The 25,734-nt window shown below is 43.1% G+C and overlaps 1 protein-coding gene across 5 annotated transcripts in view; it reads left to right on the forward strand.

The window, feature by feature from the left end:
* Window positions 1–25,734, forward strand: part of BACH2 (BTB domain and CNC homolog 2) — a 196,238-nt gene that overhangs the window by 60,908 nt on the left and 109,596 nt on the right. For 3 of the 5 annotated variants that reach the window (XM_064447623.1, XM_064447622.1, XM_064447625.1), the window contains one exon: window positions 24,726–24,834. The exons of 1 other annotated variant lie outside the window; for it this stretch is intronic. The gene's annotated coding sequence lies outside the window, so the exon portion shown is untranslated. The remainder of the gene's footprint in view (window positions 1–24,725; window positions 24,835–25,734) is intronic. One more of the 5 variants, XM_064447624.1, reaches the window with a different exon arrangement.

Raw genomic sequence — 25,734 nt, forward strand, 5'->3', positions numbered from 1 at the left:
CCCGGGCCGGGACACCCCCTGCCCAGCCAGAGCCACACCGGGCTTTGCCAGAGCTGCGGGTACAGCCCCAGACCGGCACTGGAGCCCAAGTATTTGGAGGGGCTCTGTTGAACAAGTGTCCACATGGGCTCTGTGTTAATAACTTGTTGCCCTTAGTAATCTTCACTGCATTAAAAGCAAATAACCCCTTCATTTGTTAGCAGCTAAAAATGGAGTAACCCGCTTTAGCTGTAGGCTAAGCTGGGCTGAGTTGACTTGCAGCAGCCGTGCACCAGGAGCAGCGTACAGATGGGCAGCTGTTGTGGGTCCCGTGGTGGCTGGTGATATCTTAGCGGTTGTGTCCCCCACACGTGCGAATTGTGTTTCTCTGCATCGTCCTAGTTATCCTTCAGCCCATTTTTATATTTGGGTCCTTTTAAAACCACTGAGTTGCTCTCAGATTAGCTATTTTATAAGTGTCTCAGCAGGGGGGATGTAGACCCTTGGTGTGAGGACAACAAAACCATTTTTAGATGATTTTGAGGCACGGTTACTTCATTCTGGGAAATTCAGCCTCACAGAGGCTAATAAAAACTAAAATTCAAGTTTTTATAATGTTTAGCAGAACTAATACCACAGTGCATTTTCTGGTTATCATTTCAAAACCTCAGTGACATTTTATCTGAATGTTTCCATACAGGCGCTGTTATTCACACGTGAGAATTTCAGGAGCAGCTGAGGGTGCAACAGCAATCTGAATGGCATATAAGAGAGCTCCCATCTTCCGAAAGGAATTATGTCATGGCCAGCTGTGATGTCATAGCTCAGGGTTCAGTGAGCTGGCAACAGCCTCTGAGTCTGTTTTTTCTAACCAAGCAGTCTGTGCTCCTTTTTCACTCTTTAAAGAAAAAATGAAATGATTAATTCTTTCAGTTTTAAAATACCTCATGCCTAAAAGAGAGAAAATTAGAAAAAAAACCAAAACTATTTTATTTTCATGTGACATGACTCTGTTAGGCAGAAAGAGCCTTCCAGTACATTGAATTGGGAAGTAATTAGTCTTCAGAGTGTGAGATGGGTTATAATCTTAATGTCATTTTACCATTACTAAAATAGGCTAATTTTTTCCTTGACTAATCCATGTAAATCCCATTGATTTAACAGTGTTGTATGGATGAAAACAGGAAATGGGGCTGGCCTATATTTTGGGATCTCCTTGCCTAGTGTAAGAGCTTACAAGCACATTGTTTAATGAAGCAGCCATCCCTCCTGTATGCCTGAGCACCATTACCAGATGCTGGCACAAGCCAGAGCATCGCATGTTGCTGTTTCAGAGCTAGCAGGCAAAGCACAAAACCTTTAATTTCTCTAGGTTCAGCAGAATATGTGTATGTTCAGTTTGTCAGTGTGTTTATAGAAAAACAGGCTAAGAGCAGAAAACATTTCTAGAGACGGAGAAATCTGCTTTAAATTAAATGAGAGGCTTTAAAAGCTTACGCAGATCTTGAAAAACACAAAGGGCTGGACTGAACATTGCCGTTTCAGTCAAATTTAGAATCTCCACCTACTTACACAGGAACACATTTAGGTCAGTGCTTTGTGCTTTGCAAAATCGTCTCCCTAATCTCCTTCGGAGCATTTCTGACTGATTTCAGTGGAGGGGGGAGGGAAGTGCTTCCAGGCTGAGACTTGTAGCTAAGTTGTCATCTGGAGTTAATCTGTTGAAAGACTGAAGTGGTGTAGATAGATAGGCACTGAATTCTGAAACCTGCTATTTACTGGCGAGTATACTTGCATGCAGGTACTAATTATTTGGAAGCATTCAGCCAAGGTATCCAGAAACTTTCAGATTTTTAAACCATTTGCCTAAACCATGGAAGCTAATTCGAGTTACCCAGGTTGATCTCGCTTTGTTTATATGTTTCAGCAAGATTCAGAGAGGTTGTGTCAGATGATCTCTCCTATACGCAGTTTCTTGCATTCGTCAAATAAGTGGAGCAGAAACATGGTTTCCTCTTTTCTCCACCCCCTTTTTTATTTAATGAAACGGGAAATGTTGAAGCTACTGGAAACCTTGATGTGACATTTCTTGATGCAGCGATGCTGTCTCTTAGATTTGGGCCCTGTAAGCACGTTGCAAACATCAAAAGCTCCTGCATCACTGGTCATCTTTAGTGCTGTTGTTTTATGAAGTTGGTACGGAATAAGTAATCAGGCTAGTATATCAGACTAATATATATTCTAAAACACGTAATGAAATGTACTTCCTTGAGGGATGATATTAGTGGTAAAGCTGTTGGTCGAGCTCTCCATTACCACAAAGGATCCTGTGAGTCTGCTGTCAGAGGACTTGGGGTAATGGGAGATGGGGTTGGGATTTAGGATATCTTTAACCAGCATCCTGTGAGCAGAGGCTCCAACAAGATTGTAAGTGGTGCAGTTGTGATTGCAGTGTGAATGTGGGCATCACGTAAGTGAGACCGAGCCCCCTGGGAATGAGCATTGGCACTCTGTCTTCCCTGAAACCCGCACGTGCTCACCCAAGTTGGTATGTCTGGCTGTCACCCATCCACTAATGAAGAACGAAATAAAAATATTCTGCAAGGAAGTCTTCCCTTGGTGTTCATCCCCCAAGTGTTTCTTCTTCTGTCTGCTCAGCAGGCTCTAAAATGGAAGGCAAGAGAGTTATGGAAGTGGATGAGTTAAACTAAGGAGGTGACCACGTGTGTTCTTTGGGCTTCCTAAGTATCTCAAGTACTTGCTTTTGGGAACAGGGATTGGGGCCCATTCCTGTTTCGGCTGATGCTTCAGGTCTTGCCTTGCCATGTCTGCACTTACTGCTTTTTTGCAAGCAATAAAATAAAAAACTGACAATAAACACAATCTTGATGGAGCATTGTGGTGGCAGATAATATTAAAACGTGTTCCATCAAAGAGGGCTAATTGTCAAGAGGTAAAACCAAAACTGCAACACAGTCACACCCAGGTTTGTTGTCTAGCCATTATGAGGCCAAGCAAAGAAAGATAGGTATCACAAAATTGAAATTCACATTCAAAGCAAATGAAGCAGTATTGTGATTACTTGGGGCAACAGAAGCTAGCTGTTCTCTTGTGAATCTGAAATAGTAATTTCAGTCGCCCTTCAACTTCTTTTCTTCATCCAAGACCTAATAGCTACAGATTTTTGTGACACCTGTATTTACTCAGACACCTGCTCTTTGCTAGAAAAAAAGTACATTGGAAGTTGTCTCCTGGAGACTTGGTGGCAAGGTAGCACAGACAGGTACCAGCTGTGTCCTGTATCCACTTGCTGATCGCTCCTTCTCAGCAGCGAGTAACTCTGAAGCGTGATGGTCTGCGTTTCAGAAAGTCTAGGAGGGTTGCTTATGGCATTTTAAAGTCTGGATTTGAACAAGTGGATTCAAGAGTCTCTTTCAGTTTGAGGAATACAGGGCACTGTTTATGCTCTTTGTACTTTGGAACAAAGCTGTTCTCTATGGAGAAATGATGTATTGGATAACCACAAATGGCGGAATTACTTAACTTTTCTCAGTTTTACACTGAACAGTACTTTAACCACCAAATTTTGATTAAACCCATGTTACAGACACCTATTGCAGTATACACAGTTTTTACATGTGTGTAAGCTGAAGAACAAAGAAGTTGTTCGGGGTTTTGCAAGAAGGTTTTTAACACTAGCCAGGTCCCTTGTTGTTTGCTTTAGCCTTTACATGGCTCTTTGTTTGTTATGGTATGTTTACAAGAAGAGGTGAAATGCAGATGGTTTGGATTTTTTAGGGCAAGCTATACATTGGTAACACTTGCTTAGTCTGTATTTTTACTACTTGAGAGCTGGTCGGTTATCTGCAAATATTGTTGTCTCTGGTTTTTATTTTCTTCTGTCTCTTCTTTGTTTTCCATGTTTGTGTCTTCTGTCTTGATTTGGCAAGATTAAAATTGTTTTTATTTAATTTCCGAATATCTTGGATAAGAGCATTTTTTTTTTGGTCTAATTTTTTAACCAAAAGACTCTCTCTTAACCCTGAACTCTTGTTTTTTCCTTCTCCCCTCTCTTCACCCCATCTCCCACCCAATTCACTAACCTGGCTGGTGCCAAGGATGACACCACCAGCAGAGATAGGGCACTGGCCTAATCCGTTGACCATCCTGAAGATTTACAGAACAGCTCATGCTGTCCTGATTTGGTCTACCTTCTACATCTCTTGTTTGGTTGATACGTAACCCCCACAATTTTGATCTGAAAAAGTAAGTTAGCAAGTCCTGGTCATTTGGGTTAAATTTTCCCCTTCTGTGGAGCCTGTCTCCCTAAAGGACTGGGCTTTATGCAATGTTGAGCTACTGTTCTCCTCAACACTGCTAGACCATTTTGGGTCTCTCTTGAACCCTGACTTCTGAATGTTAATATTTCGGGTCTGTGGCTTGGCCAACCAAGTGCAAAGTCTGCTCTTCTCTTACAGTTTACCCACTGTCAGGTCCAGAACAACTTTGTCACGTGGGACCCGAGTGTACATAATATCTCTCACGTGAGGTAGTATAAATTGTTGGCAAAAGGGACTTTCCTTTTTATTCTCCATCTGCTGAACCAAATAGCACCATAAGTATAGAAGAATATGAGCTAGTTCAGTAGCCAAAAAAAATTTTTCTGAATTTTTTCTCCCAGCTCTGGTAGGTGTTAAGTTTCTGTGTTTCACTGTATTTAGGGAGTCCTAAAATGAACTTGCATAAGATTCAGGTGGTGATAACTGTGAACGTATTAGTGTTCTGGGGACGAGGAAGGGAGGCAATGCAAAATGTCATGCTGAAGAAGGTATGAACAATTCACAGCAGCTCTGAAGACAGAATGCAGCTGCCTCTCAGATATAAGATGTGGTTTCTTTTTTAAGCCAGGTATTGAAATGGCTGCTGTTACTGTAAAATGTGAGTACTCTGCAATCTTTTCATCTTGCAACATCCTTATCAAGTAGAACGTAGGTGACAGGAAAACTGCTGGGTTCCCTGAGTGGTTGATGGTGCATGGGTACCACCTAACCCAACGACCAAAACAAGGTTGCAACCTGACCCACTGAGGGTGAGGTTGGTTTGGGTCGTGAGACTTGACAAACTGGCCAAATAACATGTTTGAGATGAAAAGCAATAATACGGCACTCTGTGTTTGGGGTTCAGCTGCAGGCAAAAATCTGTCCTTGGAAAAGAGGCAAATTAGAGGAAGATGGTGAGGTAGCTGTTCCAGCAAAGCACGTGCCAGGGAAGTAGAGAGATTCTGTCTCGGGTGAAAGGATACAACCTGCTTTGGTGAAAACCATGAGCCAGATAAGCCTCTGAGAAGTTCTTCGGAGAAAGTTTTGGGGAAAAAGAAGCCAACCACTGAAAGCAGGTTTCTGGAACACTGGAAGAAAGGCTGTGACAAAAAAAAGGGGCTTAGGTGAAAGAGATGGACGAATACATTAAGTAAAATTCTTTGAATAAGCAAAATGTCTGTGACCAGGAATTGATAAAGAGCAATCTAAGAATGAAAACAAAAATGTAATATATTCATGAAGCAAGATGATTATAACTCAGAGGGAGTAGCATTAATTATGACTTCCAAGGCAGAAAAATAGCTTATAGACTGGGAACCAATTAGTGATCGATTGCTCTGAACTAGATTTCAAACATAGTACATGAAATGACAATTACACAGCATTACCAACAACTATGATGGGATAAGAGCTGTCAGCAGTTTTGGACCAAATTCCTCAGACTGACACCTGCGTATTAATGGGAAGACTTCCTTCTCGGGGTTAGGGATGGGGACAGACTGTAGGAATCCATAGCCAAGCATCATCATCTGTCTCCAAAGCAATAACGTGGGGCCTGCCTGGCAGAGCTCTGCCTGCTCTTGAGGCTGTTGGTGTTGTGTGGCCATAGTGTAAATGTGTCCCTAGAGCAGTTGGTGGAATTGTTGTGGCCTGAGTGTGTTGGAGGCAAACACAGTGCATATCTTCAGCAGATTTCTATGTGCAGTAGAAGTGATTGTCATATTTTTGTGACAGGACCAAAAAGAAAGAAAGAAGAAAAACCTCTGCAGGAGAACTAGTAAGAGAGGTGTTTCTTTTGGTTTTACTACCAAGTGAAAAAGGGATATGTTGCTAAAAATGTAAATGGTTTTCATCTAAGCAAGCCCAAATAGTGGGCTTTCCAAGGATGGAAATGTCAAAGCCAACACTGGACGTTTGAATGCTGATGGGAGGAGCACTATGACTTTGCCAAAGGAACTGAAAATGCCAAATTAGAGACGCTGTCTCACAGCACAAAGGCGGTGTGAAAAACTCTCTAAAAACAAAATTTGGAGAAGCTGCAGGTGGAGACAGTTGCTGAAAAATGATTGAATGAATAGTTGCTGAGTTCTTCAAGAAATATGGGAATATGAAAAAATAATAATCTGATTGATGGAGAAATTGCATTCCAGTTAAAGTACCCTAGAAAGGTAATGTAAGTGATTGCAACAGATGAAGGGAAGTTCTGTTCCTTTCAGTGGTACAGTCATGAAAAAGGGAAAAAAAAACCAAAACAAAACAGAGATTCTAATTTTTTTCTCTTACACCTTCAGCTCAGGCATTTCAGTTCAGGAGATAAAGGAATGATCAGATTTTTGGGTATCCTCTCCTGCTCCCTTGCTTGAGGCAGATTACCTGCCAATCTGATGCAGTTGTTTGGGGTTCTTGGGCAAGGGGGGGAGGGTATTTTTATTACCTTTTCAGGAGATGAATCTACTCATTCAAGTATGTATTTATAATAATAGCAAAGTCTTGACAAGCTTGAACCATTGAAGTAGGTGGAGAGCTGAGTGAATGGTTCATTGTGGATAACACTGGTGTAAAACAGGCATATGTTCTGTCACCTCTTTACAGTTGCTGTTCGACTTGATGTTGACATGACCAAGTCATCATGAGAAAAGGTACAGCTAGATATAATTTAGTGAAGTGGTGTATCAGATCCAACATTGTGAGCATGGGATGCTTAAATGACAACTCAGAAAACATGCAAGTAAAGACTGTCTAGCATCACTGGACTAATAATTACTTAGGAAAACAAATCTCAGGAGACCTTCAGCAAATCCCAACAGAAGCATTATATAAAAAGGCAAAGGAATACAAGGAATGAGTCAATTTACATGTCTTGGCAGAAACACACCAACCAGTGGGGAAGTCCAAAAGGAAATGTCACCAACTGGCAAGGCAACAGCTGCGTTTACCAACTTAAATAAAATTAGTCATTGAAAATACAAATGTAGAGACCAAACTAGGAGTCTTCCACTCAGATGTTATTTCCATTTTAACATGTGGATGTGAGTGTTGGAAACTCACCAAAGGCACAGACGCCTCATGCCTCCAGAAGTAAATACCTGGGGAGAATACTAGGTGCAGACGGAGTGAATTTGTCACAAGTGCAAAGATCTGTCACTTTGTCACCAGTGTGCCCCCCAAGTTCTCCAGGGTAAGTGTTGGAAAAACCTGGGTCATGTGCCGCAAGCGAAGCCAGCAAGCCTGTCCGAGCAGATGGGCTCTTGAGCAGCTGGAGGAACATGCAAATGGTCAGACCAGATATTACTTGGAGTGTGAACGCTTACTGGCACTCAGTGATACAGAAAAACTGCAGAGAGCGACTAAAGATCAGCACAGACGGCGGAGCCGCGTTGGCTTCCAGAGCAACATCTGCGGGTGCAAGAAGGCTTTGGGGGAAAAAGTTACTCTTGGTTCACTTGAGGGGGGGCGGGACTTACATGGTGTTTTCTCCTTTGCGAATTTAGACTATTTAAGGTTAGGTTACTGAGAGGAACCGGAGCTTCCCGGTGACTGCTTTTCTGGCCCCAGCTGCAGAGTGCTGCATTGCACACATGAGCCAAAAGATCCGTCATCTCTGGTCTAGTGTGCTTTTTCTGTCTGACCTCAAGCAAATCATGCGACCCCACTGGTTCTCCAGAGCTCAATGACCACAAAATTATGGGATTTTAATTAGGAACAGTGGACAGTGCACTTTTTTTGGGTTTCACAGCTGTCCGCAGGGGCTAGTAGGTGAAGCAAGCTGCTGTGGAAATACAAAAAACCCCCACGTTTCACACACTGTGGTGGAATTCAAGTTGCTTGTAGCTCTATCTAAAACTGACCTAAGGTGATGTAACTGTAGTGACAGATCATCTTCAGAGGTGAATGCTAGCCCTTACCTTCCTCATTTATGTGTGCTTACATATTTAGCTTAATCCAGTTTTGCATTATTTTTTTTTTCATTTGGCGTTTTAGATGACGGCAGTTACTACAGTAAAAAAATGTATATGTTGCTGAGTTTTAGACCACTTTGTGGAATGGGGGGACAAAAATAACATCCCAGGCTCTTTTTTTATCCTTTCTTCATTTATACAAATAGCACTTCAGTTGTTTGTTTTTCATAACTCTGGTTCCTTTATGCAAATTCTGCTTTCATAGAGAAGTTATCAGACCCTGTTCATTCTATCTGCTTTTATCATTGCAGCTTAGCACCTTCTTGTGCATCAGGGTTTGCACCGCTCTTACTAGGCCAGTTGTGCTACCTCACCTCTGCTGCTCCTTTTCTGACATCTACACTTGGGTACAAACAGCCATCATTTTTGTTTCTAGTGGCAGTGTCATCAGCCTGTTGGATGAGAAGCTGATTTTCCAGAGAGTTAGAAATTTAAGGCAGAAAAAGCTTATTTGATCATCTGCTCACACTCTCTCTGCCAACCTCCTATTAGTTCTCATCCAGCCTAGTTGTAAAAGGTTGAGGCATGAGATCCCAGGCCCATGCCTGGGGAGGTGGTTCCAGCACCCAAACCCAAGCTTTCTGCCATGGAGTAGTTCCCAGTGAGAATCCCTACGTCTTCGTCCTGGATTCAGTCTTGCTGTTTCACTTGCACGTGCCTCAGGGGCATTTATTACCATTTACGACAACCTTCCCAGCTAGCCAGGTTTAGATCTGTTGGTTCTTCCTCCAGCAGTCTTTCTCGGTAGCCTTGTAGGATGACTGCAGCTCCTGGTAATGAGAGGCCTGTGACCGAGCATTGCTTTGGAGGGTTTGCTTTCTGCCTGCCCTCTTCTGTGCAGCCGAGCCCCTCTGCAGCAGGGTGAGCCATGGCAGTAGGTGTGGACAGACCTGTGTGCTTCACATGACACCATCCTTCATGTCTAGAGCTACCGGATGATAAAGTACACTCATTTATTTGCCAGCCAAGAGCTAAGTAAATCATGCCTTTTCCCTGCAAGAACTGATAAGCATCACAAGCAGCTACGTAAAGGTATAGTGTTTTGCTGCATAGTTGATGGTGTGAGTTATGCTGCCCTCCCTCTCCAGAGATGCTTAGAAATCAGGGTCTGAGCTTGGGAGTATGATCAAGGAACCCCTTTCCAACCACAGTGAAAGGCAGTCTATCTAAAATTATTCTGCTCCCTTCTGAAAACAGTCTGCTAAATGGGGCTGCACACAGCAAGGGCAGCCGCTGCGTGTGCTATCCACGCCAAGGACCTCATCTGGACTGCATTTAAGAGGGAGTTTTGGATGCGAATAGCCTAAATGAACACAGGACTTGCTGCATTTGAAATTTCAAAATCAGCAGACATCAGAATACGGGTTGGCACCGAACCCCATAGGTAGGTCGGGATGCAGCAACGGCCAGTTGTGAGAGCTGGGGGCTTGCTGGGGGCAGCTCTGGATGCCTGAGGGCTCCCCCAGCCAGTCTCTGCGGAGCCACAGTAGCATCTGGCGAGGCTGCTCAGCAGTTTCTGCAGGGAGCTTCGCTTGCAGGATCTCAGCTGGAAACCCTGTTAAACTGGTAGCCGGCCTTCTTGAGACTGCTTCTTTTCCCCCATGACCCAATGTGGATGTGAGCAGCGCTGCCTGCCTAGCTAGGGTGAATCAAGCCAAATTTGGGCCCTTTGCGTAAGTGGTTGCAGATACATCCCTAGAACAAAGTCGTAATACAAATTGGTCATGGCAGCAGGGATGGAGTTCAGCAGGAGTTAGCCTTTGGGATATTTCATCAAATTTTTGAAGCGTGAACTGTTGGTAAACCAGAGCTAACAGGGCAGATTCACAATCCGCAGTGAGAAGCCATATATAAAGCAGCTGCAGCCCTGCTGCTGGTGACCAGCATTAGATTTCTTCTGTCCTTTTTTTGCAGTCTTGCGGTTGCTGTCACCATCCTACCTGGGGGGCTGGGGTCACACTACGGACCCCAGTCCATCTGGAGATGGCAAAGCTGCTGAAATGCTGCTGTGGGCGGCCTTGGACCAGGAGACCAGGCTCAGATCTCCTGTTGCCAGCCCCTCCCAGAGCAGGGGTTTGTTGGGGTGCAGACGCCACAGTGGAGCTCTTGGGTCCCTTCTGTAGGCAGCAAAGGGGTTCGTTCACCTCCTTGAAGATGGTTACCTGAAATGGTGTGACATGTGCCCTGGAAGGGACTGTCACTTTGCATCAATGGTAAAGGAGGTCTGGAGAGATGACTGTCGCAGCTGCAAATTTCTACCTTGCATCTGAATCAGATGAGATTAATCCTGTTATAAATTGCTGGAGTGATGGGGCTGTAGAAGTAGCTAGATAAGTAGTAGACAGCTAATTAGATAATATTTTATTTCGTAAGGTGCACTCTGTATGTGAGTATAGCAAAGTAGAGAGGTGGGTGTGAAAGGCATAAGTGGTACTGAGATTCTTGACTCTTTAAATTGTGGTGCTTGATAATATTGTTGATTGACTGGCAGCAGATTAAGTATTCTGTGGTAGTCTTGCACATTTTAAGAGAGAAAAACGTTTTGCAAATAAAGGTGGATGTTTTCTAAAAATATATTAATTTCTGCAGGAATATCTGGGTAGCTTTCTGTTTGCACCTAGCCATTTTGGGATTCATCAATAAGTGGATCCTCAGTTTGGCCCAAAGTCCAGACAGTTTTAATTTGAAGAAAGTTTTTATAAACTTAAAGCTTAGGGTTTTTTCTTCTTCTCTTATATCCTATGGAAAATGTTGGTTTTAACAATAACAATACATGTAGTGCTTCAGAGCCCCAGCTTGATTTTCATACGTTGGTTTACCCATTTCTTGCATTCTTCTTGATCAGGACAGCAGAAAAAACTTTAAAGATATTTTCCTTCCTCTGAAGTGATATGTCTGTTATGGCTAAGACTGTAAGGACTTCCCAGTTCCAGCTGCCTTCCACGTCCTTTAATCTCTTCCTGCTCTGCATGTCTTTTTGGATTGTCTCAAACCAATTAAATGCAAAATTAAAAGTTTAGTTGGCAATTACAAGAACTACCGAAAAGTGTCATGCTCTTTGACTGCCTTGCTTCCAGGAGGCTGTGGGTGGGAAGGAATAAAAGCATACCTTAATTATACAGTCTAGCTGTTTATTTTCACAGCTGTAGCACCGCTAAAATGTGCAGCAGACATCCTAATTCCACCGAGCGTGGTCCCTGGATGTTGCACCTGCCAGTCCCACAATCTCAGTACTGATTGGGGATGTGTGTGTGGCTGAACAATGCGGGAAGACTACAAGAGGTTTATCCCATTAGAAATAAATTACAGTGTAGTGTAGCATGAAAATGATGTGTCAGTGAATACAGAACACAGGATTACCTTCTGTCTCTTCCCTTTATCATAGATAACAGAAGCAGTATGGGAAGGAGATTTATATTGCGCTCATTTGAAGCTGACCAAGCAATTTAGGTGAGATGAAATAGGGATTTTATTTCTGGAGAGAAGAATGTGTTCCTGCTAAAATGCCATTAATTGCTTTATTACTTAAGGCACAAATTATATCCAGCAATTTGTTGGTCTTCTATTTTTTCCAGTGGAAATAATTCACCATGGAAAGATTAATCTGTAAAAAATTTGTGATGAATCTACTAACAAATTTAGTTAAAAGAAGATTAACTTTCAAATCAGCTTCTATTTTTCCCTGTCTCTCTCCCTAAGCACCAAGCATGTGTGTGAATTTCAATAAAAACAGTAGTGATTTTGCTAAATATGAAAATCTTGACAAAATTCATGGCAAGTACCATTGCAACACTGGAATTGCAGGCATCCTCTTAATGTATTGGGAAGCTGCTGGCTGTCACGCTGCGGTAGCAGTGGTACTGCATGCCCATTGCAAGCAGGGCTTTGTTGTGCTGGGTGCATGTAGAGGAGGGGAGCTTAGGAAAGCTCCTGGGCTCTCCTGGGGGCAGGCAGTCATCAGGGTGGACCAGACCCTTCCAGGTCCAGTGCTAAACTCTGCTCTTGCTTCCCTGCCCTTGTTTTAAATATACCGTGTAGACCTTTGTCCACCAGCACTGTCCCTGTCTGCCAAGCTTCCCTCCTTTGGTTCTCGGCTTTTGCCTTTTTTTTTTTGTTTTTAAATCAGTCTCTTTTTGTATCTCTTGTTGCTCCTTTTGGTGCATTTTTGTTTCCCTTTATCTGGTTCCCCCGTCACCCTGCTGCCAGCAGGCTGGTGGCCTGTCTCCATCACCCAAAGCTGTGTTCTTTCTCCCATGTCTTCATTGCTGGAATTTGCTGTGCCAATATTAACCCAATGGTTGCCCACAGTTAGTTTATTTGCCATAAAGGCAAATCAAGCTGAGTCCAAAGGAGATGCGCCTCCATGCAAATCACAGTTGTCTTGTACAAGTACTGCTTGCAGGAGCAGTTGCTTCTGCATCATGCCCAAAGCACAATCTTTGGAGTTTCTGCTTTGCTGTTGGTTGGGATCAAGAAAGATTTGGAGGTTGTGAGATGAGCAGGGTCTTTTGTACTGTTAGGTTGCTCAGGTCACCCTCAGAGCCCTTGTAAGCATTGCTTGCTTTGGTCATGGCACCAAGGATTTCCTTACATCTGGGGTGGGGCGGGGGGAGGGCCAAGGAAAAACACGTCTAGACATGCACAGGATGTATGTGGGGACCAACTCCTTGCTGTGCCTGGAGCTCAGGTCTGTGGGCTGCAGCAGGGGTGTCCACCCCTGTGGCCGAAAGCCCCCAGGTGCTGGCCTGCTGTGCCTGAGATCTAACTCAGCTCTTTGCCACACCATGTTAGGGGTTTTTTTTTTGCTAAAAACAGGGCTCGGTTACAACCTAACATGGAAGCATCCTAATCTTCTGTGTCCTATTTATATAGGGTTTTTTCAAGGGAGGTCTAAATTGTACTCCATGTGGTTGCTGTCTACTACTACTGCAAGCTGAGCAGTGATCATGGTAAATTAGATCTGTCCTCACACTGATGGACTCTAAGGTTTTTTCTGGAAGGAGGTGATAATTATGTTTTACTTTAAAAAATAATAGTTGCTCCCTGGAACAAGAGCTTTGAGGCCATTTCTTGTATTTTTCAGTTCTTCGCAAATAAATGATTCCAAGAATAACAGCTTCATATATATATATATATATATATAAAGTTCCATTATTGCTGTTTTCCTTGTGAGACAGCATTGCTCTCTGTCTTAGTCTGTGTTTAAAGCTGCAGCGAGACCCCTCAATTTCCAGCGACTCTATATCATTTGTGTCACCGTCGATAGGGAAGAAGAATAGCTTTTAGAAAAACTGTTTTTGTTACAGATGTGTGGACGTGAATTTATAGCTTCAATCATGCTTCCAAGAGAGCATCTGTGAAAGTGAGATAGAATGCTGGATGAAAGAGCTGGCAGGAGGAGTAAAACATAAGGGGGGGACTGCAGGAGGGGGTAACACCTGAAAACATCCACTGGGAGAAGCGAAGCTGGGGGATGTATGCAGCCATTAAACTTCACCAGTCACTGACCAACTACTGGCTTCTTGCATGCCTTTTTTTTAAAAAATTTTGATTCGGTATTGCCTGGTGTATTTATTCCCACCCTTCTTTACAACAGGTGGTTTTTGTAAGGCTCGGAAGCGAGTGAGCGCTTTTTCCAGCTCTCTGCTCTCCATGCCTGCTGGAACATCTGTACACACACACTTTTCCTGTCTAAAGATAGTTTGAGCTAGCGTGCCCAAAATACAGCTTCAGGCTTCGGTTTGTTGTTGTCTTAGTAAGCATAAAAATATGTTCTAATATTATGTCACTCTGGTTATGTGTTTCAGCAGCTGAGCTCTATCTGTGTCCAGTTTGTCAGGAGCGGCCTTGCTTCCTGGGATTTGTTCTTCCGTAGCCCAAGTCCTGGGTTGCTTAGGTTGACCGAGCCTGTGAGAACGATCGTTCTTGCCTGGTAGTATAATTCAGGCAGGGTTTTTTGCAGGAGTGGCATGACCTCCTTTGACTGACCTCACACTCTGCCAGCAATGCCATGTGAACAGCATCCCGTCCCACCCCCACTGCTTCCCCTGTGCATTCCTGTCCCTGCAGGCCTTGCCGTGGTTGTGCAAAATAATTCCCCTCCCCTCTTTCTGCAGTGTCGCCTCCATGTCTGATATTCCGGGTTTTGCTTCCCAAATTTCCTGACTTGACCTCTCCCCCTCCCTCCATCTAACACAGATGCAGTACACTAATCCTTTCTGCAGATATATATGTTCCTGCAGCGTGCATTGTAAAAATGGAGTTTACTTATTGTGGACCTTTGCCTATTTTTATTTATATTTTATTATATTTAGTTTAATGCATTGTAGCCTGTGCTGTATGTGGTCACGAGGCTTTATCTTGTCTTCCCATCGTGCATTCCCAGGCAGAAAACTAGGATAGGAGCTTTGCGCTGCCTGGGGACCCAGGGAGGGGAATCTCTGCTAAATGGCAAGTTGTGCTCCAGCTGCAGTTCTGGGTTGGCTGGTGTTTGGAAAGCTGAAGCATACTCAGATGTTTCAGGTGAGGTTGGTGGCAAAGGTAAAGGGGAGAGCAGAACTGATCAGGATCAGCAAACATTAGATGTTCAGGCATTCGTATATGGGTATCACAGTCCACGTATTTGTGTGGAGATGTTAATTTTTGCTGAAAAAATTAAAAAATACACTAGGCACTTTTATGCATAAAGCAAAAAAAAATGTGACATGATCATGCATGGTTGTAAAGCTTTTATAGTACTGTAAGTTTGGAAATGTTAAGTGGCGAAATGGATGAGTTATGCGGGTCATCTCAAGTGAGTGCCTATAAAAAAGGACTTTGCAGCTCATTATCGGGTATTCTCCTCTCTCTGAGCCTTGTTTTATGGAAAGAAAACTTTTAAAACTTTGAAGATTCTGATTTTTATTGGTGATATTCTTTATCTGTCCTTGGAGCAGCAAAGGCAAGTTCTCCTTGCTGCAGGAACACAGCACGCTTGGTCTGAAGGAAGGTGGAGGCATCAGAGCTTCCCCAGCAGAGGAGACGGGTGACCCCTCGCTGCTGCTGGCCGGTCAGATCCAGGAGAAGGAGGCAAGAAACTGTACAGCTGGCATCCTGGTTATGGCTCTTGGGAGTTGCCAAAATTAGTTTAAAATAGCTTTTACTCAGAAAGCGATATTACAGATTTGTATTGGAACTATTTGGACTTCACAAGGGTTGGAAACCGAGATGCCAAACAGTGCAGCTTGCTGTTTTTTTGATGCAGACTTCCACATCATGAAGTTTTTGTCACATTAAATTTCTATTTTGAGCTCTAGGCCGCAAGGCGTTTGCTCTAAAGTATGCTGTTGTTCCAGGACTGAATATTTGCCCTTCTTTGGCATTTGGGTTGTCATCATTTAAGTTGCTGTGATGCCCAGAGGCCGAGTAGGTCGGGACCCCGCTGCGCTATGTGTTGGGTGAATGCATGGTGACAGCCTCTGCCCAGGGAGCCGGCAGCCCGATTTACTGGTTTCAGATGGCTGCTGCCACCAGCTGCTCAGGAGCATCAGCTGCTGGGCCTGAGCTTACCAGGGGTGGACAAAGCAGGGATAATTCAGGTGAGGCAGCCAGACGCGCACTGTAAATGCAGTTTACAATCGGGATATCAGCGCTGCCTTCTTTGCCTGAGTCAGCAGATACAAACGCATAGCTCATTGTGTCAGTGACCATCGTTATATATTGCAGAGCCTTATAAGCCCTGGCCTACTAGTTGGTCTCTGCCAACACCGATTCCAGTAGGACCAGTTTGTTAACTGTTAGAAACACAAATACCAATTAGAGAGATGTATTTTCTCCTTCCCAATGGGGAATCCCTCTGCCCTGTCCTCCCGTGCGTTGTGCATAGCATCCCTGGGTGAAGGACAGGGAATGGTGTCCACGGATTCGAGGGAGAGACTGAGCTGTAACACTGTAGTGCTGGGAAATTCTTCTATGTTTATAGTGTGCCTTAGTCTGGGGCAAGTGCAGGTTGGAAAATAAAATAGGAAAGTTGGAAAGCAAATGCAAGAAAGCAATCGAAAATTCTCTAATATGTTTCAAAGCCAATTGGGTGCTATTTGTACATTGTCTAGGAGGGTGTGAGCTGGTTTCTATGGGATGTAGTCTCAACCATCAGTGTGATTAAGGTGTGCCTTTGCCACTTACGACTGGTCTGCAGTCCTTGGGAACTAGGACAGGTAAACCCCTATCCCCCACCTTCCCTCACCAGGCAACGTGTGTGCTGTACGAGCACCAGTGTGGGTACAAGCTGAAGGAAAACTTCATTATGTTTGACAGTGCCTTTTTAGTTGAAGTACTGCCACAATTGGCATGACAGCAGTGAATCCCAAAACTGGTTGATTGCCGAGAGAGACTTTAAACTGTGAAGACAGACATGAGGGATAAAAAGAATTAAATGCATAATTAATGGGTTTATACTTCCCATTTCTTGGGGCATGACTATTTTTCCTCTCACCTGTTTTGTTTACTTTAAGGTGCCCTGTGTTCCACTTGAAGCTGTATAGAAATATGGTAAAGAAACACACACGTCAGGGTTAAGAGGGTTCTGAATTAGGTGATCTACTAGTTGAATATTGGACCTTTTCCATAGGAAAATGTTTCAGGCTACTAATATAAAGAGGCTATTTGGTCAGTATTCTGTATCCTAATGACAGCACCTATACAACCGTGCAATTACTCTTGCTCCTAAGACACTAAAATAAACCTCTTGCCTTAGCTTCGACTTCTCATGGCAGAAGTTCACTCCCGTTTTCATAGATTCCTGATAACATTTTTCATTAGAATTCTAGTTATGAACCTCAACATTTCTTTGGTGTCTCCTTCTGTTAGTTCCTTGCTTCCCACATGCTGTTTTATGTGAAGGTCTTTGTGAATTGCTTAAAGGAGTAAAATCCTTCATGGTAATGGAGATGCTAACGTGCCTGACAGTTCTTATCCACCCAAAAATGGCAGCAATTGACTTGTAGTTTTTCATATAATCTGATTTTTCACTCAGAAAAGTTTTCACTTAGAGAAGGTAGCTATTAATTACTTATCTATCCATGTTTCAATATGCCACCATCTCGTTAAATAGCTCCCTTGTCTATTTCTTTCTGAAACTCTAAAGCGCTCTTTTCTGCAGAACAAGCTTGATGACATCTTGACGCTTTTCTAATGTTTTCAGATCCTGGTGGGTTTGAGTGAATTATTGGATTTATTTGAACTTCAGATTCAGGGCTTGTAAATATACACAGATGAAAGCTAAAAAGGTTGACAAAAATGCACTTTCAGTTGCAAGTGCTAAGTTTGGCGTAGTTATCTTTGGCAACATGCACCTCATCAAGTCCAGGAACTGGAGTGATCGTAAATCTGTTGTGATACCAATAGTTGTCTTGTATTACAGTAGTTAGTACTACCTCCACTATTGTTAGATTGGACCCTGGGGAAATGCAAAGTGCGAGTCTCACCCACAATGTTTTGGTACTGAGCAAGCCAAGCACTTGGAGAAGATCCTTATCTTCACTTTGCAGATGGAGGGTGAGGTGGATGTATGAGACTTAGTCTTAAGTTGCTGAAGAGGTCTGATGCAAGTGTTAGTTGGTGGGTTCTCATCTTCCAAAAGTCCAGAGCCTTAATGCAGAATGGCCCTGCTTTCATGGGTCGGTACGCTGCTTTTCTCTTTCTGAACAGTAGTGGTGCAACCCATGAGAGACCTGGAAAGATGAGTACACCCAAGCAGTGAAGCTTTCAGTTCTAGCATTGCTAAGGAGCATTTCAAGAGCTGATTTCTGATGTTTTAGTGGTCCGGGGATTTGGAAGATCTGTGAAACCCTCCACCGTGGTTTTATTTTAATGGAAGTATTTATGTAGTAACATTAGAGCTATGTGCATGTAGCCATTAAGCAAAGAGAGCAATAGGTGGCACCTCTTTCGCTACTACTTCTGCCACTTAACTTTCTGAGTATAATGCTTTAGTTTAGGTGCTCCTCCCGTACCACCATCTCCTGATGAGCACAGGTGTTTGTTAACTGGCTCTGTGCAGGGGATGATATGATCAGTGGGTGTTTAGTTTAAAAGTTTTGCCTACTCATCTTGTTTTCTATTAATAACTTCGTGTTTTAATCTTATAAATATATTGTGCCATGTATCTGTCTATTTGGGGAGCTAATTCTGTCGTGGTGGGCATCTATTTCAGGAGCAGCCTAGACGAAGCACAGCATATTTGAGTGCTAGCCTCCATCATTGTCTGTAGTGGGTTATGTTGCTGATATTAGTGTAATGTAGGAGTTCAAAAAGGAAAGATGTTATTTGCAGCATCAACTCATTAAAAATATTCTGCACAGATTTTTCCAAAAGAATAAGCAGACCAAGCACAGTGGGCCCCATGCCAGGGTATGTAATAGCCTTGCACAGCATCAGTTGAAGCTCCAAGTTGGATAAAAGGCAGCTTTTTATGGGTTTGTTGAGTATTGCTTAAAAAAAAAAAAAAGGTTTGTTTACAGAAGTAGCAAATTAATTCAGTTCTATCAGAAAGTAGGTCAGTGACTGACCTCCTGATAGCATGAGGCAGCAGTTTCTAGCAGAAGTGACAGCTCAGCAACATGAACCCTCCGTGTCTCCAGGAAACTTGTTTTGACAAATGTAAACACATTATATCCTGTATTCCTCTTACTTATTTATTTTTTTGCTGCTGCATTAGAAACCACAAACTGTCACTCTCCATCCCCTTTCTTCACCCCTTCTGGTCCCCAAAGGGAAATGCCTTGTAATGTAGCTAATAATTTTTGCAAGGCTGCGTAATGAGTAAGGCGTTCCAGCAGGGTTGGTTTTTTGTTTTTTTTTTTGACAGCCAAAGTTGAGCCCTGTAAACCAGACTTGACTAAAATCCAAACCAAACTCTTTCCAATGGTGAAGGAAGTCATTGGGAAGAGAGGAAAGGAACTGGATTAATTTAGGATCCTTGTGTCCTGGTCTTGCTGTGCTTTGTGCTGTGCGAAATTTTTGCGTATACCCATGTACCTCTTCAGCATTTGTATTGCCAGTGTTGATGTCCACGTTGCTGAACAGACAGCACTTTGAACACATCCTCACTGTGGCCCAAAAATTCCTGAAACTGGGATGCTTTTGTAATTTTGGGGGAAGTACCAAAGAGCTGATAAAGGGGGTGGTGGCTTCTTGAATGCCACAAAGAAAAGTTGCTTCAGAGGACATGGGGAGTATGTTAATCTTTTCATTGAGTTGTCTTTATCAGCATGTATAAAAGATGGATCGTACACTACTAGTTAACTGTTTTGACGGGTACCTTTCCTGCAGTGATTTCTCTTGTGGAAATCACTGTGGATCAAAAGGTCAGGCAAGGTTTCCAGCTGCAGTGCTGTAGGTGAGACTCATCTCTGAAAAACTATCAAGTTGGTTCTTTCTGCTGCCTTGTGCCTGGGTTTCATGCACAAGGTAACGCCATATGGAGGAGATAGGATCTCATTATATACTAACCAGCACGGTCCGATTTAAACATTTTTGCTAAAGATCTCATAAAACTTGACATGATTTTCTTCATTACCTGGTTACCTTTCTGGCCTGAGATGGCTCAAAAACATCCAAAGAATCCTATGGTCCTTTATACAAATGCTGTACAAGGAGTGATTTTTGCCATGTGATAAAACTCTAGAGCCCTTCAGCTGTGCCTTGCCATTTAACGGGATTTTTAAGTTCATTTGTTCAGAAGCGTTGCACTAGAGTTAAAGTTGGATGACATTGTCTCAGCCAGAAGTAGGATTTGGTTTGGGAGGATGGGAATGTATTTGTTAGAAACAAAATGATTCTAGCTGTGTAAAGGTTTGGTCTGAGTAGACACAAATCAAGCAAGAAATCAGATGGATATATTTAACAAAAATGGCTACAAGAAGTTGGGGAAAGAGAAGGTCCTATTTAAATAAATTACATGCTTCTGTGCTAATGCTATAGGTAATGCTGGCACTGATCGCTATATGATTAAACTTTTCATAGGGCCACCAAGTTTCTTCTGCCTGAAAGGGCTGGAAGTGCAAGGTGTGCTCCCGAGAGGCACAGACAAACATCTGATGCCTTTTCCCACTGTTTCATGCTTACAGAGGTAGCACTTCCCGTTGCTCCCTCTCCTGCACTGGGGAGGGAGAGTCAGGAAGGGAATGGCTTCTTGAGGGCCTGGGCTTTGCTGAGCAAAACTTGCTGTGCAAAGCTGGGGCAGGTTGAGATCGTTTCAGTTCAAGGCAATTTAAGAATCTCAGTCCCTTCTTAAGCTTTAAGAACTAGAACCATTTTTGAAGCGCCCCCTCTCCCCTGCCAAGTGGAAAGCTGCAAGGTTTCCCACCACCCCCGAATGCTCGCAGGAGGTCCTGCCAGACTGTCCAGATAAGCTCCTTCCCTGTTGGCTGGTGGGCGGCAGACCTTAGTGTAACAGATATGACGCCGTGACCTTTGCAGTGACGTGAAGACAGGCGTAGAGCACAGACAGGAAAATTGCCCACGGTGTAGTTAGTCACTGGTGCCACTTGCCTTGGGAGAGGAGAGGCCCTGTTAAAAACCCAGCAGCTCTGAAACATTTTGGGTTAGCGTCCTGTTCTCGCTGGTTGGAAGACTGGCGCCCAGAGAATAAAAAGGCTATAACCCTTCTTTTTTTTCTTTTTAAATTTCTGGCCAGGGGAGTTTGTTTCACACAGTCTGCATCCCATGCAGGCAGGGGCTACCCAATGCATATTCAGTATATAAACTAAATATATATATATTTACCCCTTCAGTTACATTGTGCATTATCAAGAGAGCAGGACATCTTTGTATATTCCCTTTTGCTTTTGAAATCTTGGTAAGGGCTTGCTGGGGCAAATGTCATCTTTATGGCTTTCTTCTAATACCGTGCAAATAGCAGTGGGAGGGAATGCAGCTGCAGGATCGGCCAAACTCCGCCATCCTCCCCACGCCGACACCTGAAGGGCAGAGCAGAGAGGTGTGATGCAGGGAGGCCACGGGAGATCCTCAGCCTGCTTCTTCCCGATGTTGAACCTTCCTGTGCTAGCCCTGTGTTGCTGAGAGCAGGCACAAGCTTAAACAAGGGACTTGGCAAGAAAGGCCCTTCCGCTTGTGGGTGGCTTCTTCACACTCACAAGTTGGATCCATCAGGAAAAAAACTTGTCACAAGTTAAAAGCTACTTTTTCTCAAAGAAAAAAAAAAAGAAAAAAAAAAGAAAAAAAAAAAGGCACCAGAAAACCCACAGTCCTCCTTTTTTCCTAATAATCTTTACTGGGTTAGTGGGGATGTCTTGGGCTTTTTCCATCCCAAATTCAAACTCAGGGAGTTTAAGTTCCTTTGTTTCCTTCTGTCCTTCTTGTTTACTTCAAAGAAGTGCACAGGAGAGATTATATTTTGGCAGTTGAGATAAACTTTACTGTAAGTTAAGATTTTATTAATTTTCCTCCAAGGTGGAGGAAGATTAGTGTTACCTTCTGGGTAGTTACACAAATGAAGGTTTTTTACTTAATAGTTGAATCGTCTTTATTTCAACCTCATTGACTCTTGGACTGAACCCAGGGAAATAATGCATTTAATGCGATGCACTGAAAATATTTATCAATTTTTGTTACTTGGCGGGAGAGAGGTAGGAGTTGCCACTTGAGTTCTTTTCTAAATGTACAGCAATCTAAGTTGATTAAGCATGGATGATATCATTCCAGTCAGCAGCACAAGATAATGTCCATCCTGACTGTAATGACGTAAATGTCTTTTGCTTCCATTAGATCTATCAGAGAGTAATATGTCATTCTTCAGAGTAACTTCTCAGATGATGAAGAAATACTGTATAGGGTGTGTGAGGCATGAGCAAGTGAAGAGTCCAGATGACGTCCCCCCTTAATGTTTTGCACGAGCTCTTTTTGTTTTGTTACGTGTTTTGAGTTTTGTAGATAAATTACGCGGATCGCTCTTGCACCGATGCAGGCATGGGGCAGGTGGATCGGCTCTGCACAGGTACAACATTGCCTCTCTTTAGGATCTAGGAACCACTCCAATCATCTCTTCATTGTGCCAGTGTTAGGGGAAAAAAAAGAAAATTTTTTTTTTGTATTACCAAGTTAATTTCCTGAATTAATTTCCTCTGCATTCTTGCGTGGTGTGTGCTCTGAGAGGTGGTGGAGCTCAGAGAGTGGGACTGGAGCACTGGAAGTCCAGGTTGCTGATGCATAGCATAAAGCAGTGGCTTTTAAATACTCCTCCTGAAGCCCGCTTGGCAGGCGCTGAGAGTGCTCCTCTCACAGTACTGTGCTTTGCTACCCTGGACTATTGCTAGCTTTTTGAGTTCTGCCTGGGGTCCAGCCCAGCATGACTCCCTTTCTTCTCTCCTACACTGGCAGTCTTCCTGCCCTGACCGTCAACAACGCTGGAGGTGAAATGAATTGAGCACTTGGTTTCGTTGCTGGATGACAGGTTTAGTGTGGGGTTAATGTTTTAAGTTAGCGTCGCCACTGAAACACTGCTCATTTCAGCTGAGACTACCTTTGTGTCCATTACTGATTCCAGGGTATAAACTAGGCAGATTATTTATCCTGCCCTGGGGAAGAAGAGGAGGAGTTAAAATTTAAGAGCTGCCATGGGCATGAGCGCTGACTAATGCTTACTATGTTGAGCACACGGAAATCAGTTTGGACTTTGTCTGATGAATACCACCACTTTGGGGTGTTTTTTTTGCATATAGAGCTATACAGAAGAAACGAGAAATAAATGCGTTCGCTTAAGATAACATTGTGTGACAGCTGAGAACAATTAAAACTTACTCGCAGCTACATTTTTTTTTTCCTTCCTTTCTACAGTAGGAGGGTGGTGTCTGCAGCTCTGAGTAGTTCATACAGGGTATTTGTCACTTGTCTGATCTTATCTAGAACAAGTACTGTGCAAGGTTATTTATTTTACGGCCTTTTCTCCTAGTTTTGCACAATACACAGATCTTGGTACATGGGAAAGGTGGTGGTTTTTTTTTTCTTACTAGAGTCTTTTTGGCAATAAACACACGCCTAACTGTAAGAGAAAAAACTTTCACAACTGAGCTTGTTTTGTGAAGCCCAAACATTTGTGAAGCTTACAAACCCTCAAACTTTGCATAATGTGCCCATCCCTGGTCTCAAACATGAGGTGGCAGAAGAGGGAAGTGTTACTTTTTTTAACCAACAACTTATGACTGTGTCAACACATGACAATTTGTCAAAGCTTGCTGTAGCGGTGCTGCAAATTAATTTTTAGCATCAGTTGTAAGTGGTAAACACTTTGTGCGGTGTGAACAGCTCTTAGTACAGTGTGAGTTGTCAGCAGCTTGTGAGCTACCCTAAAAGAAAAAAAAAGTAAAGAGGAGGGAAGGATAAAAGCTCATTTACTAGTACAAAATGGATCTGAGTCTGCAAAAATTTGACACGTGGTGGTATTTTTTTTTCTCCTCCGTACCAGTCAGCTCAACCTTCAGTTTGGTTTTACCATTAATAATAATCACCTGCAAAGTTGGGAAATCACAACTCTCCATCCCATGCACCAAGTAGCGCCTGACAATAAACAAGTTTCTCAGGATTGTGGCTAGATGAAGTAGAGCCCTCTCTTTACTCTTGGGTTTTGCCTTTGCTTGCGTGCTTTAAAAGCAGAACGTGCCCTGCAAATGCGAGCATGCTCCTTTGTTGAGAAGTCTTGCATAAATGACATAAAATGCCTAGAAAAAAAAAAAAGATGGCAGCCCAAAGAGAAATGATGGGGGCTGAGCGCGCTCTCTCCCTCGCCTATCCCCTTGCCACTTCTTCTTGCCTATCCCAGCTGCTGTGGTGGAGCTGGCAATGATGGTTCGTACAGTAGGAGTTGACATGACGGAAGAAAATTATTTGATACGAAAAGCCAGGGAATATGTATTGTAGAAAACAACATTTCAGATACAAACCTATTTTAACCTGTCACTTCAGCAGAACAAGCAGTAATAACCTCCCAACCTAACAATGACTGTTAAACTGAACATTAATTCACTCGGTCGTTGAATTGCTAACATGTCTACAACTTACGAGTGAACACCCACTCAAGAGAAAAAAGAAGCTGGTGCCTGGAATTCCTGGCCCTGCTGAAATCACCTACATTTTTTGGCGCTAACACTGGTATTTCGTCTTGCGTTTCCTGCAAATGTTTTAAGTAGAACTAGATGAGAAAAACAGCTGCGCGCGTTTGTTTGCTGCTTTGATACACTCCGCATGGGGCTTTTTTCTCAAGTGCAGTTGCTCTCGGCTTCAGCACCCTAGGTAGGCTTTGACTGCGCCTTGGAGCTTGTTCTTATAAGCAGCAAGCACACATGAAGCTTAGCATGAGAACTTTATCAAGTCCTACTAAAGCTAGTTGTAACCTGGTTATGGTTTTAAAAAGAAAGATGACTTTATTTGTGTATTTGCTCACAAATAATTTTGGTTTTATTTCCTTTTCTAGATATAACTGTAGGTGCTGCTTGTATGAAAGAGCTGAGCCACACCATCCAGTAAACTGTCTAGAGCAGCAGTTGGCTTGCTTGGAAATCGCTTCCAGGACTGTGTTGTAAGTAAGTATTTTTGCAAAAGCAGCATCAAATGGTTTCTTCAGGTTTGGGGCATTTTTTAGATGTTTTGATTGTTCCTTATAATTTCATAGTTTTTAACATCTAGCCGACAAGTAGCAATGCATGTGGGAACATGAGCGCTCCCTTGTCTGAAGCACTGAGCTGAAGCCCTTTAAAGGCTCTTTGCTGACTTTCTCTAAAACTCTCTGGCACAGTACCTGAACACTTCTGAGAATAGGCAGCTACATATAAGCCTAGGAAAAAGTTTGGCAAAATACATATTGGTCTGTTTTGCCATTCACTCTGTGGCATACATCTTTTTTGAGTGTTCACCCCTGCCTGCGTTTTCGTACTTCAGCATTTCAGCTATGCCAGTATAGCCCTGCTAGGGCAAATGCTTTCTGAAGATATTCCAGGGGCATAGGCTGTGATCTGCGTAACTCGATTTGAAATACTCCATGCATAGCTGCCCTAACTGATCAGAAATGGGCACTGGTTTGTCTTTTCTGACATGCTGTGGGTATGGCCTCAGCAGGCTGTGAACAGTGGTGAATTTGGTCAGCTGCATCTGCCTCTGTGATGAGTACGTGTCAATGAAAAAGACCGCATTTCAGGTTAAAAGCCAATTGCATTGAGTATGGCATTGAGAACACGTTTGCACTTAAAGTGCATAACATAATCCTAGAAAACTTCAAGATATACACCAAGAAAACCTCATCATGCCATTTATATATTTCCTTTTGAAAGCATAATCCATTTGGGGATGCTTGTGACCTGAAATTTTATAACTATTTTATTTCCTTTTACATTGCCTTCATTTTTCTGCTGCTGCTGATGCAGGCTATGAGAAGTATGATATGAGAAGTATTTATGGCTTAAGTGCATTTCCCTTGAAACGGCCTC

The sequence above is a fragment of the Phalacrocorax carbo genome, chromosome 3 (assembly GCF_963921805.1).
Source record: "Phalacrocorax carbo chromosome 3, bPhaCar2.1, whole genome shotgun sequence".
NCBI lineage: Eukaryota > Metazoa > Chordata > Aves > Suliformes > Phalacrocoracidae > Phalacrocorax > Phalacrocorax carbo.